Source organism: Camelina sativa, chromosome 10 (genome assembly GCF_030686135.1).
Source record: "Camelina sativa cultivar CO46 ecotype springtype chromosome 10, ASM3068613v1".
NCBI lineage: Eukaryota > Viridiplantae > Streptophyta > Magnoliopsida > Brassicales > Brassicaceae > Camelina > Camelina sativa.
This window is the reverse complement of record NC_141889.1, coordinates 1,193,806-1,212,696: the sequence shown is the minus strand read 5'-3', so window position 1 is coordinate 1,212,696 and position 18,891 is coordinate 1,193,806. Positions and strand designations below refer to the sequence as shown.

Below are 18,891 nucleotides of genomic sequence, written 5' to 3'. Positions count from 1 at the left end.
GTTTAAAGCCTTATATAACTTCCAAGGTAAAATAAGTTTTAACTACCGAAATAATATCCAGAAGCAAACTAAGAGACACCAAGACATATGAGATAGGGACTTTGGTTTTCAGACAGCTTCGGACAGCAATTTTAGCCCAGCAATCATCTAAAGGAACAAAAACAGGATTTCAGTATTGTGAAGAACAATATAACTCATAAATCAAATAAAATTGATATATCATATTACCTTGGGCTGGGCTTACTACTCTACCGCCACTACCATTTTGCGCTTTCTTTAAAAACGTTGTCGTTTGACCTTTGTTAGTAAATTGGGCTTACGAAGGCTTTAATTATTAAAACGGTGTCGTTTGAAGTTTTAGTTTCTCTCTACATACATGTGTTGTTTGTACCAGGGGAAATCGTCTAATTCATACCCACACAGCTTTGTTATGTTAAATTCATACCTTGATTATATGACTGTGCTAAAACATACCTCCACTCTATATTTATTTAGTTAACAGATCTAATCTCAAATTTTTGTGCTAAATCATACTTAGGGATTAACACTGTTACTGTTCCGTGAAATGTCGATGATGTGGCATCCACGTTGTTCATCATCTTCTTTATCTCTCTTCGTTTATGTGTGTCATGGTCATGGTTTCCTTTTGTTTGTATTAAGTTTGTAATGACATAACATTAATATTAAGAGAAGTTTAAGTAAAAAATCTTAAAAACGAGTGTATTATCAAAAAAAAAAAGCAATAACCATCCCTAAACACTTTAAAACTGAGTGCATTACCAGCAAAAAGAAAACGACAGTAATCATCTCTAAACCACTAAAACCTGACTGCATTACCAGAAAAAAACATACCTAAACATTTAAAATCTGAGACTCAATCAAAAGAAACCTCATAAAATCTGAGACATCATGCTTGATGGTGCTTGTATTTGTGATGCTTGACTTGCTTGAACGGGTTGTGATGCCTGACTTGATTGAGTTACTTGAGATGTTTGTGATGGCTGACTTGATTGACCTGTTTGGTTTACTTGGCATAGACCTGAATTTGATTTCTTCTTTGGTGGCCTTTTAACCGGGACTCCAATGTTGTTGCACCTCACTATATTATGGCCTTTTAATCCACAACGCCCACAATGAAGTTTCATTCCTTCTCTTGACAGTTTTTTCTGAGCAGGTTCTTCTTCTTCATTTCCTTTCTCATTCTTCTTCTTTTTCTTCTTTTGTGGTGACTCATTTTTCCCCTTGATTCTTTTCTGCTTCTTTTTTGGACCTTTATCTACTTGTCTTGGTGGTGGCTGAAGTCTAGATTCCCCAGAATTTTCCCAAAAACACATTCCATTCACTCCCATTAGTGTCTCATTGTATTGCTTAACCCATCTTGTAGTCAAATACCAATCTGAGACAACAAAATCCTCAGGTTTCAGCTTTTTCTTCAATATTATACGCAGTACATGTCGACAAGGTATCCCAGTCATACTCCACCTCCTACAAGCACAAGTTTTAGCATTCATATCAACCCTAAAACCTTGGCCATGCTCAGTTACTTCATAATGGCCATTACCACAAGGAACTACTTGACAATATAACATGTGTTTCTGTTCTTCTGTAATGGTGGCAGCCACTTTCAAACTAAACTTTCCTTAATGACTCATAGCCTTCTTCTTTCTCATTGCATTACGGATCATACACTGACGTCTAAGATGTCAAAGGTTGCTGATGAACGTCGTAAAGAACCACAATCAATTATGTTAGCTGACAAAAATGCCCCAAATGAAGATGTCTGGAGACAGGTAATTAATTCTACGCTGAGAATCTGTTACAACCTCACATCGATTAGTATCAGGCTTAGAAGATTCTCAGGTAGTGCCATAAGCCTGATACTCATTACTAATCTCTACCCATGGATCCTTTAAGAGTGGCTTTGTAGGAGTAGATTTTTATCAGAATCTTTGCAACTATTGTTACAGTCGTAATCAATTGCTTTGCTACCTAATGGTTATTAAGATTAAAATTTTGTTCCATGACACCCTCCCTTGGTTTGCTGAAGACATATCTTTTTTCGACTACTTGTAACCTGCCTTTAATACATATACACTACATGCGGGATAAATCGACTCAAATAAAATTATTACAAGTAAAATTAATTGGAATTCAAAGTGTCATAATAATAATTTTACACATAATTTTTTTTATTTTATTCAAATTTACATTTAATTATTTTGTGTAAAAATATATTTCACCCATGAAATGTTGAATATAATGTTAATTATTGTGATAATTGTGATAATGTTATATATTTTTAAGATTATTATAATAATTAATTTTTAATATATACTCCATTTGTTTCATAAGTAGTGTCATTTTAGAATTTTATTTTTGTTTCACAAAAAGTGTCATTTTACATTTCTAATGCACTATTTTATATTTTCAATGCATATTTTTCATTAGATTTTCTAGTTTTACCCTTAATCTATGACTAAATTAACCCATTAAACATTTATTAAATAAGGGCATATATATATTTTAATATTTTATTAATTTGTGTGAAATGTGTCAAAATGACACTTATTGTGAAACAGAGGGAAAACTTGAATAGGCATCAAATTTTAAAAAATCAGAGAATAAGTTTTGTATTTCAAAAAGTTAAATAGATGAATTTTTTTTTAATAGTTTATAAAATGTAATTTACTTTAAATCATTAAATATGTTATGAAAATGATAATTAAATTATTAACTATAGATATATTTTTTAATAGTTGATGAAGTCTTTCATTTTAAAAAACTAATAGAGAGAAACATTACCTTATATATTATAATGACACATTTATGTAAATAATAATGAAATAAAGATTGTCTTATATATTTTAATGGCATATTTAATAAATTAAAAGACTTACTTTTGTAAATATGTTTATCTTCAGATGGTTAATTGTAATTAAATCTCCAAATCGCTCTGGCGACGACACATCAACATTTTCAACAAAATGCTTCTCTGTTGTATAACAGGAGATATATATGTGAGTGTGTGCATAGCTTGTATTGTTGAAGCCTAGTTAGTGGCTGACCTGATATATTTCCACATCTTTTGTTTCGTAACAAGTCTCATTCCAATATAACGCTTGTAATTTCCCTATAGATTGAAGACATGTGTCGGAGAACTAGGGCTTCTGCAGTTCCAATCGTTGCTGATTCTGAAGGTGTGTAATTATGATCTATTCTTTTATGTATTTCATTTACCAATCTTCTTGCGTGCTGTTTAATATGGTCAGATTAAGTTCATTCCATAATATTTGACCTTTAATTTATTGGATGACCCTGCAAAAACGCTTTGAGTATAAAAGGTTGAAAGATCATTTATCTTTTACTGATTTTGTTCCCGTTTTGTTCGTACCTAATCTGAGCTTGATAGTCAATTTTCTTCTAGAAGAGTACAGTTAGAAGTTTATACTTTGCTTAAAACACACAAATATATTGTTCTGCTTTGTTTCCGCAATTACTGCCTTGTCTCATCCTCTGTATTCGTTGTGATCTTTTGCTTGATATATACTTTTGGCCCTCTTTGACTACACAGGAACCGATACAAATCCATATTCACTTGATGCGTTAGCTGTTTTCATATTCCGTGTACTTCAACGAGTTAACCATCCGGTATGCAGTTGCATCTTATACACAGTTTATCTTCAACTGCATCATCCTACTTTTATCACAACCCTATTCAATTAACAAACTATCGTTTCATTCATATGCAATAAATATTGTTAGGGAAAGCTCGACAAGGCATCTTCAAATGCAGGCTATGTGCTTTGATGTTTTATCACCTTTATGAGGGAAAGGTATCATCACATACACCACAACTTATTCTTCAAGTATACCTTTGATTTGATCTCACATTTAACTGAACGGTCTTCAACTTCCAGAACCGTAAAGAATTTGAGAGTGAATTGATTGAGCGCTTTGGCTCCCTCGTCAAGATGCCACTGTTGAAATCAGACAGGTATATGGTGACATCAGATGTGACCTAACAAACTCGAACTTGGCACAGCTACAAATTGCAACTTCGTATTTAATTAATTTGTAAACCACTTAATTAATTGACTTCTCTTTGCGCATATACAGGAGTCCTTTACCTGACCCTGTTAAATCAGTTCTTGAGGAGGGCATAGATTTGTTCAATCTCCACAGTCGAAGACATGGGAGGTGGGTAGCCAACACTACCATTTTACATGATGACTTGAAAAGTTGAATAATGTCAAACCGTAACAAATGGAAGGCATTAATAACAATTTAGCAAAACCTAACGAGGAAGACATCATGTTAATTTATCCTGTGATTAGATGGTACTTGGATCATGTTACTGGATAAATCGTACACATGAGTGTGCTCACAGACGTTTTTGTTTCTTGTTTCTTGTTCTGAAGTTCTCTACTTCATCTCTTCAGCTCTAACTTTTGCTTGGCTCCTTTTGACCTCTTTTCGTTCTGATTTTTCTTGCTGTAGACTCGAGTCGACGAAAGGAACATATGCAGCAGAGTGGACCAAATGGGAGAAACAACTACGAGATACTTTAGCTGCAAATTCGGAATATCTCAGTTCTATTCAGGTAAAAGATACTTTGTCATTGAGGGTTCATGAAAAGCTACAAATCCATGCTATAGTATTTTAGCTGCGTCGATATTTCTTCAGCACATGATAAATGATTACAAGAAGAAGGGATGCGCATATAATGTCTTTGTTTTCTGGTTTGCAACTTTCAGATTCCATTTGAGTCTGCAGCTCATCAAGTGTGGGAAGAGCTCAAAAGAATCGCAAAGGGTGAATACAAACCACCAAGTTCAGAGAAAACAAAACATGGATCTATTGTTTTCGCTGCCATCAACTTGCCTGCTACTCAAGTTCACAGTCTTCTTGAAGAGGTAACCAACCAAATTCTTAAACTACCATAAAAAAAGAAAAGAAAAAAGGTTATGTATGGGCTTTGTTGTTAATAGATGTTTTTTTTTTTCTAATCAGTTGGCCACAGCAGACCCAACAGTGGGATCTTTTCTAGAGGGAAAGAAAAAGAGAATACAGGAAAAGCTTGAACGGTCTCACGTGACTCTTGCCCACAAGAGAAGCCACGGCGTAGCAGCTGTGGCCAGCTATGGCCAGCACTTGAACAGAGAGGTACCCGTAGAGCTCACGGAGCTCATCTACAACGACAAGATGGCTGCTCTAACAGCACATGTCGGATCTGTGGACGGGGAGACCATAGTCTCGAAGAACGAATGGCCACATGTTACGTTGTGGACCGCGGAAGGCGTTACTGCAAGAGAGGCCAACACATTACGTAGAAGGAAAGGCGAGTTGCTTGATGATAGATCCTCCGGTCTCAATCTCGGGTCCTCTGGAGTTTTTCTGAAATAAACTTTTAACATGGAAGTTGCTATCTCTCGAGGTTGCTCATGGAATGGGACACTCATGGTAGTTATAATAAACAGTTTCCAGTGTCATGAGATTTTGAGGTTAATTAATATGTTAATTGTTCATTGCGCAAGTGTCTTATTCAGTATTAACAAAGAGGGCAATGTATTTATATGGGGATGATCCAACTAATACTATTGATCAGTTGAGTTTGCATGATCAGGAGCTTGAGTAACGCCAATTAAAAGGTGTGCTAATGATAGTGATTAATGTTTTGAACATATACAAAGGATGTCGTATGGTTTAAGTGGACCATACTCGAATTCAAAGGTTTCGATGGATTCAACAGTATAAAAATAAAGAGTCGTATACCGTGTCATCATAGCTCGCTCATTCCTTGGATCATTCTTTCTTATTCACCCTAGCCGCTGCACACTCCTATCCTTGAGGTAAGCGTCTTCGATCGCATCTACGATCTGTTTCTTTCTCTTTTGCTGAGACTGTTTCGATCCTTTTCGTTTGCATGTTGTTACCCTCCTGTCTCAGTTTGATTCTTCTTTAGATCGTTTTTGAGTATCTCTCGTCTTTGATATATAGTTTATCGATTTCTCTCGATCATCGGATTGATCTGGTTCTGAGATTATTATTTGGATCTGAGTGAACTAGTTCTGTTGTTATTAGGATGTATGTGATTATCGATTTGTCTTGTGATTGGGATTTTCAGAAGCAGCTTAACGAATGATGTATTGTTCCTTCTTGATATCAAGTTGTGGGAGATCTCGGACTTGTTTCTGTAGAGCTCCTCGATTATTTTGTATGAATTTAGCTCGCTTAGCTCAGCGGTCAGAGCACCACATCTTATTTTTGTGGTAGAGATCGGTTCGACTCCGATAGCAGCTTCTTACTGTGATTGTTGAATTTCATATTGATTGTATATGTCTACTGTTTTGATTGACTTAATAATATGATTGATCTTTCTGCAGATTCTTTTTTGACGAGCAGCCATGGGTAAAGAGAAGTTCCACATCAACATTGTGGTCATTGGCCACGTCGATTCTGGTCTGGTCACTTGATCTACAAGTTGGGTGGTATTGACAAGCGTGTCATTGAGAGGTTCGAGAAGGAGGCTGCTGAGATGAACAAGCGTTCCTTCAAGTACGCATGGGTCTTGGACAAACTTAAGGCCGAGAGAGAGCGTGGTATCACCATTGACATCGCCCTGTGGAAGTTCGAGACCACCAAGTACTACTGCACTGTCATTGATGCTCCTGGTCACCGTGATTTCATCAAGAACATGATTACTGGTACCTCCCAGGCTGACTGTGCTGTCCTTATCATTGACTCCACCACTGGAGGTTTTGAGGCTGGTATCTCCAAGGATGGTCAGACCCGTGAGCACGCTCTCCTTGCTTTCACCCTTGGTGTCAAGCAGATGATCTGCTGTTGTAACAAGGTAATCATATCTTCTTTTATATCTCTAGTGTGAGATAATTGCTTGTTTCTCTGGTTGTGTTCTGTCTCACTAACTTGGTTTCTTCATGTTGTTTGTAGATGGATGCCACTACCCCCAAGTACTCCAAGGCTAGGTACGATGAAATCATCATACCTGAAGAAGGTTGGGTACAACCCTGACAAAATCCCGTTTGTGCCCATCTCTGGATTCGAGGGTGACAACATGATTGAGAGGTCTACCAACCTTGACTGGTACAAGGGACCAACTCTCCTTGAGGCTCTTGACCAGATCAACGAGCCCAAGAGGCCATCAGACAAGCCCCTTCGTCTCCCACTTCAGGATGTCTACAAGATTGGTGGTATTGGAACGGTGCCAGTGGGACGTGTTGAGACTGGTTTGATCAAGCCCGGTATGGTTGTGACCTTTGCCCCCACAGGGTTGACCACTGAGGTCAAGTCTGTTGAGATGCACCACGAGTCTCTTCTTGAGGCGCTTCCCGGTGACAATGTTGGGTTTAATGTTAAGAATTTTGCTGTGAAGGATCTTAAGAGAGGGTATGTCGCCTCCAACTCCAAGGATGACCCTGCCAAGGGAGCAGCCAACTTCACCTCCCAGGTTATCATCATGAACCACCCTGGTCAGATTGGAAACGGTTACGCCCCAGTCCTCGATTGCCACACCTCTCACATTGCAGTCAAGTTCTCTGAGATTTTGACCAAGATTGACAGGCGTTCTGGTAAGGAGATTGAGAAGGATCCCAAGTTTTTGAAGAATGGTGATGCCGGTATGGTGAAGATGACTCCTACCAAGCCTATGGTGGTTGAGACTTTCTCCGAGTACCCACCTTTGGGACGTTTTGCTGTGAGGGACATGAGGCAGACTGTTGCAGTCGGTGTCATCAAGAGTGTTGACAAGAAGGACCCAACTGGAGCCAAGGTTACCAAGGCTGCAGTCAAGAAGGGTGCGAAGTGAACTACCATAATCAAAACTCTATCCGCAGATGAATTAAAAAATGTTGTTAGTTTGTTTACTTGGCCGCTTGTTTGTGTTACAGCTTCGTCACTTCTCCATCAGTTCGTTGTTCCCGGAACTGGGTTCTTGATCGGAGGTGGCGGAGCTAATTTAGCACCCGAGCTTTTTGTTTTTTTGCCTTGAAATTGTGTTTTGATTTTGAACTTTTTTGGAGATTATGTTATATTGTGATACTCTGCTCTCTAATCTTAGTCTAATATTCTCTGTGTTGCGTTTATCTGTTGGTTTGGACATTTTCTTAGCACATGACAAGAAACATTACTACATAAATCATAATTGTTAGAATGGAGAGAAAGTATATAGTGCTACAAGGATGAGATTTGAATGCTCATTTGAGCTGTGATCCAATCGTAATTGAAGTACACGGATTGAATGTTTTGTTTTAAGAGGATTTATATCTTATTTTATTTTAAAAGAAAAACTAAATTTGTAATTGTTTTTAGTCAACGCTTCATGGTTGATCTGAGTGATCCTCAAGCTGACAAGCCATGATCAAAACAATCCTAATATGATCTCAGTGATCAAGCCATGATCACAATCCCAATCTGATCAAGTCCAGTCAATTCATGATTAAACTCAGTTAATTAGTCAAGGTATGCAAAACCTGGAATCTGGCCTACAGTCATCACCTAAAGAAACTTGATTTTTTTCTCATGTAGTGCCCACAATGTATGGCTAGTTTCCATCTACAAATCAGTCAAGAGGGAACCATTCATGTCAACGATCGAGTTTGTTTCTTTTTACTGAGTTTAAAGTTCAACGACTTCACTTCAAATGCAAAAGTTCAAGTGTAAATATAGGATAAGTTTACTTTTTTTCCTTTTCTATTTCGCTATGACAGTATAGATAGATAAACATCTACGGTAGAAGTTTATATATTTGAATTCGTTTTTAATTATAGTTTCACTAAACTGAAAGAGAAAAATAATTTAATTAGCCAAATAGATGCAGAAAAGTATATTATATAAACCACAAAATGGATCAATACAATATTCAGAATATGATACCAAAGAAAAATAATAAATGGAAATGTAGTATGCGTTCGCTTTAAATTGAAATAACACAAACACAATAATCTTTTCTGAGATTATGGGCTATGGAATGGGCTCTATACAAATAAATATTTTTGGGTCTAACTTAAGTTATAGAGCCCACGCAATATTAATGTTAGAAAACCCACACGCATCATAGATATAAAAACCCACACGCATTAGTTGCGCGTAGAGCGCGTTTACCAAATTGTGTGGACTAGTAGTCCGCACAGCCACGGACTTTTTTTTTTTCTGGACCGCAGCGGATCAGTCCGTTTAGGACTGCGGGTGTCATATTCTTGTCCAGATCCGCTCCACATAAATAAATGGGTAAAAGGATTGGCCCGCGGGCATCTGTGTTCTTCTGTTTTTTGTTTGATGCAATGATGTTCTATGGTTTTATTTGGTGTTGAATGCTGATCAGTTTGCCAACAAATAAGAAAAACTTCTATCTTTAACAGGTTTTACTTTATCACTAACGTTGGTGACTTAGTGTGTTTGTTTCATACTTAGAACTGAAACTATAACTCAAAGTTTTGCTCACCTGTCACTTATGTGAGTCGAGAAAACATAATTGTGGACTAAAGAGATTGAGTTTGTTGAGTTAAACATAAGTGAAGAGCAAAACATGAACTGAGAGTCTGAAAACTGCAGAAACAAACAAAAACCTGCAATTCAATCCAAAACCTGCAACTTTCAATGTAATAAAACCTGCAATTCATGTAATAAAATCCAAAACCTGCAACTTTCAATCCAAAACCTGCAATATAATCTCTTGTGTCACACAATTACCACTTACCAGCTTAAAACCTGCAAATAGAACAATATAACTAAACATTGGTACATGTTCAAACGAAAACCTGCAATTTCCAAAACCTGCAACTTTAAAAAATATCAAACCTGCAAATAAAATCTGAATCGCTGAAAATTTCAATCCAAAACCTGCAATAAAATCTCACAAGTCACACAATTACCAGCTTAAAACCTGCAAATAGAACAATATAACTAAACATTGGATTCTGCAAATAAAATCTGAAACTTGCAACTTTAAATTCAATCCAAAACAACACAAATCTGAAAACTGAAACATTGGTACATGTTCAAACTTGAAGCAGAACTGAAACAACTAAAATCAAACCGTAAAATCAAACTAAAACAAAATCCAACAACTTGAAGTTGAACTCAAACTCAATCGTCTTCTTCGTTAGCAGCTTTTGTCTCATCTTCTCCATCATATACTTCATCTTCTTCTACATATATCACAAAGCAACATTGTTAATACACAATTGGTGCTTTTAGAACTAATAAAAAATAATGTGCTTACCTCCTTCATAAGATTCAAAACCCTTTAACCAATTGCGACAACAAATTAATGCTTGAACATTCTTCGGTAGAAGGCGGCTTCTATATTTGTTAAGAACTCTAGTGCAAATACTGAAAGAAGACTCAGAAGCTACAGTCGAGATGGGAATGCTAAGAAGATCACGGGCCATAGAAGCCAAATCTCCAAACCGTGAAGAGTTATCTTTCCAATATCTAAGAATGTCCAAACTCTCAAGACCATTCATTTCCAATGCAGGTTCCTCAAGATACAAATCCAAAGCTGATTTCCCACTGACAACCACAATTGCTTTACGAAAGGCCAAGAAATCCTATGACATTATCAAAAACTTATTATCATAAGAGAAAAAACCTGTGAAACAAAACATAACATAATAAGTCAAAACACAACATAAGAAACTTATATTGTAATTACTAAAGTTTCCTCTTGGTTGTCCATCATTATATTGAACATTTTCACTTGTCTTTGTTGAAGGTTGTGTACTCTTTGATTGATTCTCATATACTTTAAAAAGCTTGCGTAGTTGAGAACGCAAATGGTTCATCTTTCTCTCACAAGAGCTCATATCAAGTTTTCCAAAACAGAATTCTGCAAGACTCAACTTCAACCTCGGATCAAACACATTTGCCTTTGCAAAAGTATCACTAACTTCTTCCCAGTACTTATCAAATCTCTCCTTCATTGGCACAATCATTTATCTTTCATTGGTTCTTCTCATTCATTGTCAGCCAACTTTGAATTATCCAAACTTGCATAAAGTATAAGTTAGAAGTTGGATATGTAGAACCTGAGATAAGATTAGTGATCACATCAAAAGGCTCTAAGAAATCACTCAGCTGCTTCAATCGATGACATTCCTCTTATGATGGTGACACTTGTAGTTTTTGGGATCTACAACTTTCAGATTACCAAATGCAGCTCGATATTTGAGAGCCTTGTCCAGCATTTTGTACGTAGAGTTCCACCTTGTTTTAACATCCAACAGCAAACCAGCCTTCAGATTTAAACCAACATTCTGAACACACTTCGCAAATAACACCTCACGATGTGTAGATCCTTGAACAAACTTGATACTTTCCCTAATCTTATCTAATGAACCACCAATTGTGACCAACCCCCGTTGAACAATGATATTAAGAATGTGTGCTGCGCATCTAACTTGGAAAAACTCTCCTCCACACAACAAATCATCTTTGATCATAAGCTGAGATTTGACCATGTCCTGCATTGTACCATTGTTACTAGCATTGTCTACTGTGATGGAACAAATTTTCTTTTCAATCCGCCAATCCTTCCATTTCTCAAGAATCTCCATTGCTAAGTGTGTGCCTGTATGTGGAGGAGGCAAAGCACAAAAAACTAGGATTTTATTTTTCAGATTCCAGTTTTTGTCGATGTAATGTGCTGTTAAGCACATATAGCCCTCATGAATTATTGCAGTCCACAAGTCAGTAGTGAAGCTAATCATTCCAGGAACATTAGGCAATTCTCTCTTTAAGTTATCCATCTCACCCTCATAGAACCTATAAACATCTGCTGCAGCTGTGTTTCGACTGAAAAATTTTACATCCGCATTCAAGTACTTCCAAACTTCCCTAACTCTCTCATACTCAACATAACAAAATGGGAGATCATGCTGGATAATAGACTTAGCTACCATTTCCCTGAAAACATGCTGATTTATCCTCCTAGCTTGCAATCTTGCTTGTGCATTTACCATCATCTGACTAATATCACCATCTTTAAGCTTGATCTTACAACTTTTCAAATGGCGTTTATATGTGTTTGTACCATTTTTGTGTGCATTGAAAGCGTAATCCGACTTGCAGTGTATGCATTGTGCTCTTTCTTCACTCCTCTCCAAGCTATTAACCTTATTAATCAACTTAAAATCTTTCCACACCTCTGAGTATTGCCTTCTCTTCTTTGGTTTGGATGGCATTCCCTTTTCATCTTCATCACCATCAATAAATCCTTCGTCATCATCATCATCTTCATCCTCAAAAAAATTCCTTTTCTTCGACGTTGATGCTTTTGATGACACTTTCTCCCTCTACATTTTAGGTGTTTCTTCTTCAACTCTCACTTTCCTTTTCTGCTGTTTAGCTGACTCTGTTTCACAAAACACTTTTCTTCTTTGCTTTTTAGATACTCCTGATTCATCACAATCTCTCATCTCATTTTCAGCATTTGCAATGTCGATGATTCTCTGAGATTCGAGATCTATTGATCTCAGTTCATAAGAATTCTGCGAATCCTGCAAATAACAATTAACAATAAACAACAGTATAAAGTAAGTAAGTAATCAAACAAACACACAATTACACAAACATATATATGTCAACCTGCAAATCATATACAGAAACCTGCAAATGACAAGTTAGAATACAAAACTTAAAAATCAAAACACAATCAAAGCAAACTTACCATTAGAGATGTGATTATGGCTTCAGTCTCCTAACCGCAAAACCTTCAATGTCGTAAGTGATAACAAGATTACAAGAGGAGCAAACTGAAAAATCTCTTTAGTTTCCTTGATAAACAAACCTAATAGGGTTTTTTCAAGTTTCGATTTTTAGTTTCTGTTTCAATACAAAAACACAAGACAAGAGTCTCTAATAGAAATAGAGGGTTCATACTTTAGCGGGTCACCCTGCAAACCCGCTATCCATAACAGACAAATCTGCTAGGCCCGCCATTGAATGGGCTCTAAAATCATCGTCCAAGCCCGCCTCGTCATAGTACTAGTTGGGCTTGGCCCGCGGATATATGGTCCGCTTGACACCTCTAGAAACCGGAAAGTCCGGAACCGATGATCTTTAACTAATAGTCAATGACTAAGTTAATTCAGAGGAAGTCTCTAGGCCAATGGTTGTTCACCGAAACTGGCTTCCTCTGACATCTGTTCACTGTTGACTATCAGTTGTCGAAAAGAAAAATGAACTATCACATGCATTAAAAAAATCATTAGTATTGCGATTGACCCGGCTTTTATTGTTATGAAGAATGATTTGGTTCACATTGTATTAACTCAAATCGGAACGCGACAGCAAAATCATGTCCCCATCCGTATTTGATATTGCAATCCATATTTTTTTTCCTTGTTTTAATGACTGCTAGCACTGTTTATATAGCTAGCTAGTTTTATTTTTTGCTAATAGACGTATGCATTAAGTTGACTTTACCAGCTCATCAAAGGAGTATGAAACAGATATACATACATAGATAAATGACTTCATGATGCTTCATCAAGGCTTTAATAGTTTGTTAAAATTTTGATTTGGTTGAGAATTGATCGCGAATGGAGACTTGCATGAAGTTTCTGTTTCTCGCTTTTGCCACTTTCTCCATCATACACCAAGTTCAGTCTCAGGATCAACAAGGTACTTTTACTTCTCTCTTTGATATATAGAGCTTGATTTTCCAAAAAAAAAAATCAATATCTTTCTGATGTATCTCTTTGGTTTTACCAGGATTCATCAGTATAGATTGTGGATTACCTTCCAATGAGTCTCCTTATGTCGAACCAGTCACCAATATCACTTACATCTCTGATGCTGGTTTTGTCCACGGAGGAAAGACTGGTACCATCAAAAGAGTCTCTGAGACAGACTTTATCGCAAAGCCGTATGGGGTTTTGAGATACTTCCCTGACGGAACGCGAAACTGCTACAGTTTGAATGTCACTCAAGATACAAATTACCTCATCAGGACAGTTTTTGTATATGGAAATTATGATGGTCTAAATATTTTCCCAAGATTCGACCTCTATCTTGGTCCTAACATTTGGAAGTCCCTAGATCTGAGAAGAACAGGTTTTGGTGCTGTCGTTGAGGAGATAATTCACGTCACAAGATCTAACATGTTGGACATATGCGTTGTCAAGACAGGAACAAGTACACCACTTATATCAGCAATTGAACTAAGACCTTTGCCGTACAATACTTATACTGCACAAACAGGTTCCTTGAAGAATTTAGTGCGCTACTACTTCACCACTTCTAACAAAACAATACTGTAAGTATATGTTAACTCCACTATTTTTTGTTTTTTCTTGCCGTCTACAACTGTCATACACACACTTCCAAATTTGAATCTATGACACGGGAAGAAAATAGTAGTCATACAAACCACGTACGAGACTATTGTCAACCCAAATAGTACAAGGGTTGGTCAATCCATATATTTAATTTTATTGATCTAACGTAAATACTTGAATTTTAATTTGGCAGTCATCCCAAAGATGTTCATGATCGTGTTTGGAATCCGTACTTCCAGCCAGAATGGACGCATATAGACACAACCCTCAACGTAACTGATTCGTCTGGTGGGTATGACTTGCCACAAGATGTAATTGCGACAGCAGCAACACCCACTAATGCTAGTGAGCCATTGACCTTTACCTGGAATTTGGAAAGCTCTGATGATGAAACTTATGCTTACATATATGTCGCCGATATCCAACAAGTGCGAGCCAACGAAACAAGAGAAATCGAAATTGTGGGGAATGGTAAAGTTATTTTCCCACCTTATCGTCCCAAGAAGTTTGAAGTAGAGATGCTAACCAACACTGTACCACTAAAATGTGAGGGAGGGGTATGTCGAGTGCAGTTTTCAGAAACGCCGAGGTCGACTCTTCCACCCTTGATGAATGCCTTGGAGATTTTCACGACCATATTGAGTTTCCACAATCAGAAACAAATCAAAGTGACGGTATGTGGCTGTGTACTTTAATGAATATAAGACATATGATAGAATCCCACATTGGTTTATTTGGTTATATTATTTTATTTTATTTTATTGTGAGTAATACCCCAAAGCTTTATAGAGCTTAGTTTTGGTACTTTTCCTCACCAATGTGAGATTGATCTCATCGTTTTATTTTTATAGGTCTTACTCATGTTTTCGTTAACTTATTCTTTTGTTTCAGTCATAGCTATCAAGACTATCGCATCTACGTACGGATTGAATAAAGTCAGTTGGCAAGGCGATCCATGTGTTCCTAAACAATTCTCCTGGATCGGTGTAGGCTGCAGTATTATTGATATTTCCACACCACCAAGAATCATAGCATTGTAAGAACACTCAAAGTACTTTTATTAAAAGAACTCTGAATACATCTGATTTCTCATCACTATATATATGACAGAGACTTGTCTGGAAGTGGATTAACTGGAGTTATACCGCATGGCATACAAAATCTAACCCAACTTCAAGAATTGTAAGTATCTCCATATTTGGATAAAGTGAAAGCTGTCTTAATTTGCAGAATGTATAAAAATTATGTTTGCATTTTTGTCTTAACAGAATTCTAGGGACTTGTCAAATAACAACTTAACTGGAGAAGTGCCTGAGTTTCTAGCCAAGATGGACTCCTTGTTGAAAATGTAAATTTTTTTTCGGAGAAGCACAACAAATGTTTATTATTAAATCAAATCTTATTGTCTTAATAATTTTTTTACATCTTCAGAAACTTAAATGGAAACAATCTTAGAGGTCCTCTTCCCCAAGCCCTTCTTAATAGAAAAAAGGGAGGACTACAACTACAGTAAGATTTGTTTCCATGGTGATCTTCTTTGATCACTTTTCATCTTCCTTTTTTTTTTTTTGGAATAAACCAATAACATTAATTATTTGCTTTAGTCTTGAAGGAAATAAAGACCTATGTGTCTCATGCCATTCAAAATTTCCGGTGGTGGTTGTCGTCGCATCCGTTTCTTCTCTTGTGGTCATTATCATAATGGTGTTAGTTCCCATCTTCATTTTAAGAAGGAGAAAACATCAACTGGGAAAGGTACTCACTAGGGAATATATTGTATATATAAAGAAAATATGATATCATATAAAATCATCAAAAGTATGTTGAACGAATGAACGTGTTGAAAAACTTTTTATCTGCAGTTATGCGCCCATCACTTGAAATGAAAAATAGAAGATTTACATATTCAGAGGTCAGAGAAATGACGAATAACTTTCAAGTTGTTTTGGGTAAAGGAGGCTTCGGTGTTGTTTGTCGTGGTTTTCTAAACAATGAACAAGTAGCCGTTAAAGTTATTTCACATTCATCAACTCAAGGCTACAAGGAATTCAAAACAGAGGTATTACAAAACTATCTTACCCTTAGTTTTCGGACAATCATGCAATTATACCTTTTTATATTGTTGATTGTTAGGTCGAGCAACTTTTAAGAGTTTAAGGGAACATCTCTCAGGTAAAACCATAGTTAGAATATGATATAAAAATAAAATAAAACACTTTTTGAGTTACAAGCCAAAGGGCTTTAAAATTTCCTCTAATGATTTCTAACCATATATATTTTTGAATTTTGGCAGGAAAACGTCGTGGCTCTTTTTTGAACTGGTCGAGTAGACTTAAGATAGCTATTGAGTCTGCGCTAGGTATGTAGAATTTTTTGCTAGTTCTTATCATTATGTGTTACTGTTTCTCAGTTTGATATATCCCTATTCCTTCTAAAATATCATTTAAATGACAATTAGTTAACATATAAAGGTTTATCTATGTATTGTACTAGGGATTGAATATTTGCATATTGGATGTAAGCCGCCAATGGTTCATAGAGATGTGAAAAGTACCAATATACTGTTAGGTCAACAGTTTGAAGCAAAACTCGCAGACTTTGGACTTTCCAGATCTTTTCTAGTGGGAAGTCAAGCTCACGTATCAACAAATGTTGCCGGAACTCTTGGTTATCTTGATCCTGAGTAAGTTCTACTTCATATCACATTGTAGTTTCAATAATGTTTGTTTTCGTTCGTGTTAGATATTGAAAAAATGTAATATATTTTTTTTTTTGTAGATACTACCAAAAGAACTGGTTAACAGAGAAGAGTGATGTTTATAGCTTTGGGATTGTGTTATTGGAGATAATCAGTGGCCAACCTGCGATTGAACACTCACGTGAAAATTCTTACTTATCAGAATGGGCGACGTCTATGCTCGCGAATGGTGATATTGAAAGTATTATGGATCCGAAACTCCACGGAGAATATGACACAGCTTCATCATGGAAAGCTCTTGAATTAGCAATGTCATGCATTAACCCTTCTTCTAGAGAGAGACCAAACATGACTAGGGTTGCTCATGAACTAAATGAGTGTTTGGAAATATACGAGAACTTAGGTAAAAGAAGGAGCCAAGATGCAAATTCATCAAAGTCCATGGTACATAACATAAGTTTCATCAGTGATAGTCCTTCAGCTCGTTAATAATATTTCCATCTATATACAGTATATATTCTTTTGTTTGAAACTAAGATATACAGTCTACTCTACAGTTTGTATTCAAAGTCTGTAATGTGAATATGTTAAAAGCTTTATCGCAACAGTGAAATCATTTCCTAATATCATATGTACGTAAGACCTGTTTTAACTTTTAACTAGTCTTCCTTTTCACTTTATATTATTTCTTGCTTTTTAATAAGGGGGAAAAGGAGTTTAAGTTTTCATGTGCGTTTTCCTATAATTTATACTAATAAAAAATAGAAGCAATAAGGCGTCCACCTAAACTTTAAAACCACCAATAGTGATTAGCCACCTCACTAATTAACATTTTTAAAATTTTCATAATTTTCTATATTAAGAATTATTTTAAACAACCTATCAAGATTTGACATGTCATTTATTAACATTTTTTAAATTTCTAGAATTTTTTAGAAAAAGAAAAATTTTAAAATTTATGGAAATAAAAAAACTGTGGACAATATCCCACATCGGCTAGAAATTTTTTAGACAATGGTTCAAAACCAATATAAATAAGATTAATATGCTACCAACAATGAATGAGCAGGAAAGCTTGATTTATCAGGCGTCTAAGTTTAAAAGTTTTATATTCGGTTTGATCCAGTTTTTTATTTGATCAAACTAAAACTTTAAAAAGTTTCAAAAATATATATTATAATATTTAAAATTTTTAAAAGTTTAAACATTATAAATATTGAAACTTTTTAAGAGGTTCAAATTTTATATTTCGAAACCTCTTAAAAGTTTAAAATATTCTAAATAATGATGTAAAACATAAATTATTTTATTTATCTACGTTTGTGCTTTTTATTTTTTATGAGCTGTAAAATATATTTTTGTGTATGATTTTATAGATGAGTTGATATTCTTTCATTAAATTTTTATCTTATTTTTTATTTTTGTGAGAAAAGAAATGATTTTGTTCTTGGGGTTTGATGTGTTAACAAGTTGTGTGGTAGTTTAAAAAAAGGTTTTTCGGTGGAAGAATGTGAAGAAGTTGACAAGGAAGAAGAAAAAAAAGTGTATAACGAAGAACCCGACGGTAAATGTAACGATGACAATTACCACAAAATTTGACAATGAAAATGACAAAAAACAATAAGAAAACATTGAATTCAAAACACGAAAACATAGGTGGTAGCGATCAATTAATTTTGAAAACGAGTTAAATTCATGTTGATAAAATTGTTTCGTTTTTCTGATGGTCAAAGAAATGATTTAGGATATGTGAGGTCATCAGTTTGATTCGCCTCGCCTGGACGTCGAGTTAAATTCATGATTTTTTTATTTGATTTGATTTTATAACACAACTGATTTTTATATTTTTCAAAATTGTGTATCTGAAATTTAATTTTTTCCCTTAATACTAATTTA

General features: G+C 35.7%; 4 pseudogenes across 4 annotated transcripts; all 4 read left to right on the top strand.

Moving 5' to 3' along the window:
- Positions 1-3,072: 3,072 nt before the first annotated feature.
- Positions 3,073-5,622, top strand: LOC104719939 (tRNA ligase 1-like; annotated as a pseudogene). Its single transcript, XR_015567751.1, has 8 exons — positions 3,073-3,197; positions 3,572-3,648; positions 3,763-3,833; positions 3,918-3,994; positions 4,117-4,197; positions 4,498-4,600; positions 4,755-4,913; positions 5,011-5,622. The product of XR_015567751.1 is annotated as a tRNA ligase 1-like (transcript).
- A 97-nt stretch (positions 5,623-5,719) lies between these two features.
- Positions 5,720-8,102, top strand: LOC104716375 (elongation factor 1-alpha 1 pseudogene; annotated as a pseudogene). Of its 2 annotated transcripts, XR_015567750.1 has the most exons (3): positions 5,720-5,849; positions 6,384-6,853; positions 6,952-8,102. The product of XR_015567750.1 is annotated as an elongation factor 1-alpha 1 pseudogene, transcript variant X2 (transcript). The 2 variants fall into 2 exon arrangements; XR_015567749.1 differs by lacking the exons at positions 5,720-5,849; positions 6,384-6,853 and having other exon boundaries at positions 6,989-8,102.
- On the top strand, positions 6,405-6,886 carry LOC147935713 (elongation factor 1-alpha pseudogene; annotated as a pseudogene).
- A 5,336-nt stretch (positions 8,103-13,438) lies between the features above and the next one.
- Positions 13,439-17,619, top strand: LOC104719937 (leucine-rich repeat receptor-like serine/threonine-protein kinase At2g14510; annotated as a pseudogene). The gene is made up of 12 exons (XR_015568376.1): positions 13,439-13,641; positions 13,732-14,275; positions 14,491-14,971; positions 15,189-15,333; positions 15,408-15,479; positions 15,574-15,645; positions 15,729-15,806; positions 15,902-16,068; positions 16,175-16,469; positions 16,591-16,656; positions 16,791-16,980; positions 17,076-17,619. The product of XR_015568376.1 is annotated as a leucine-rich repeat receptor-like serine/threonine-protein kinase At2g14510 (transcript).
- The last annotated feature ends 1,272 nt before the right edge of the window (positions 17,620-18,891 follow it).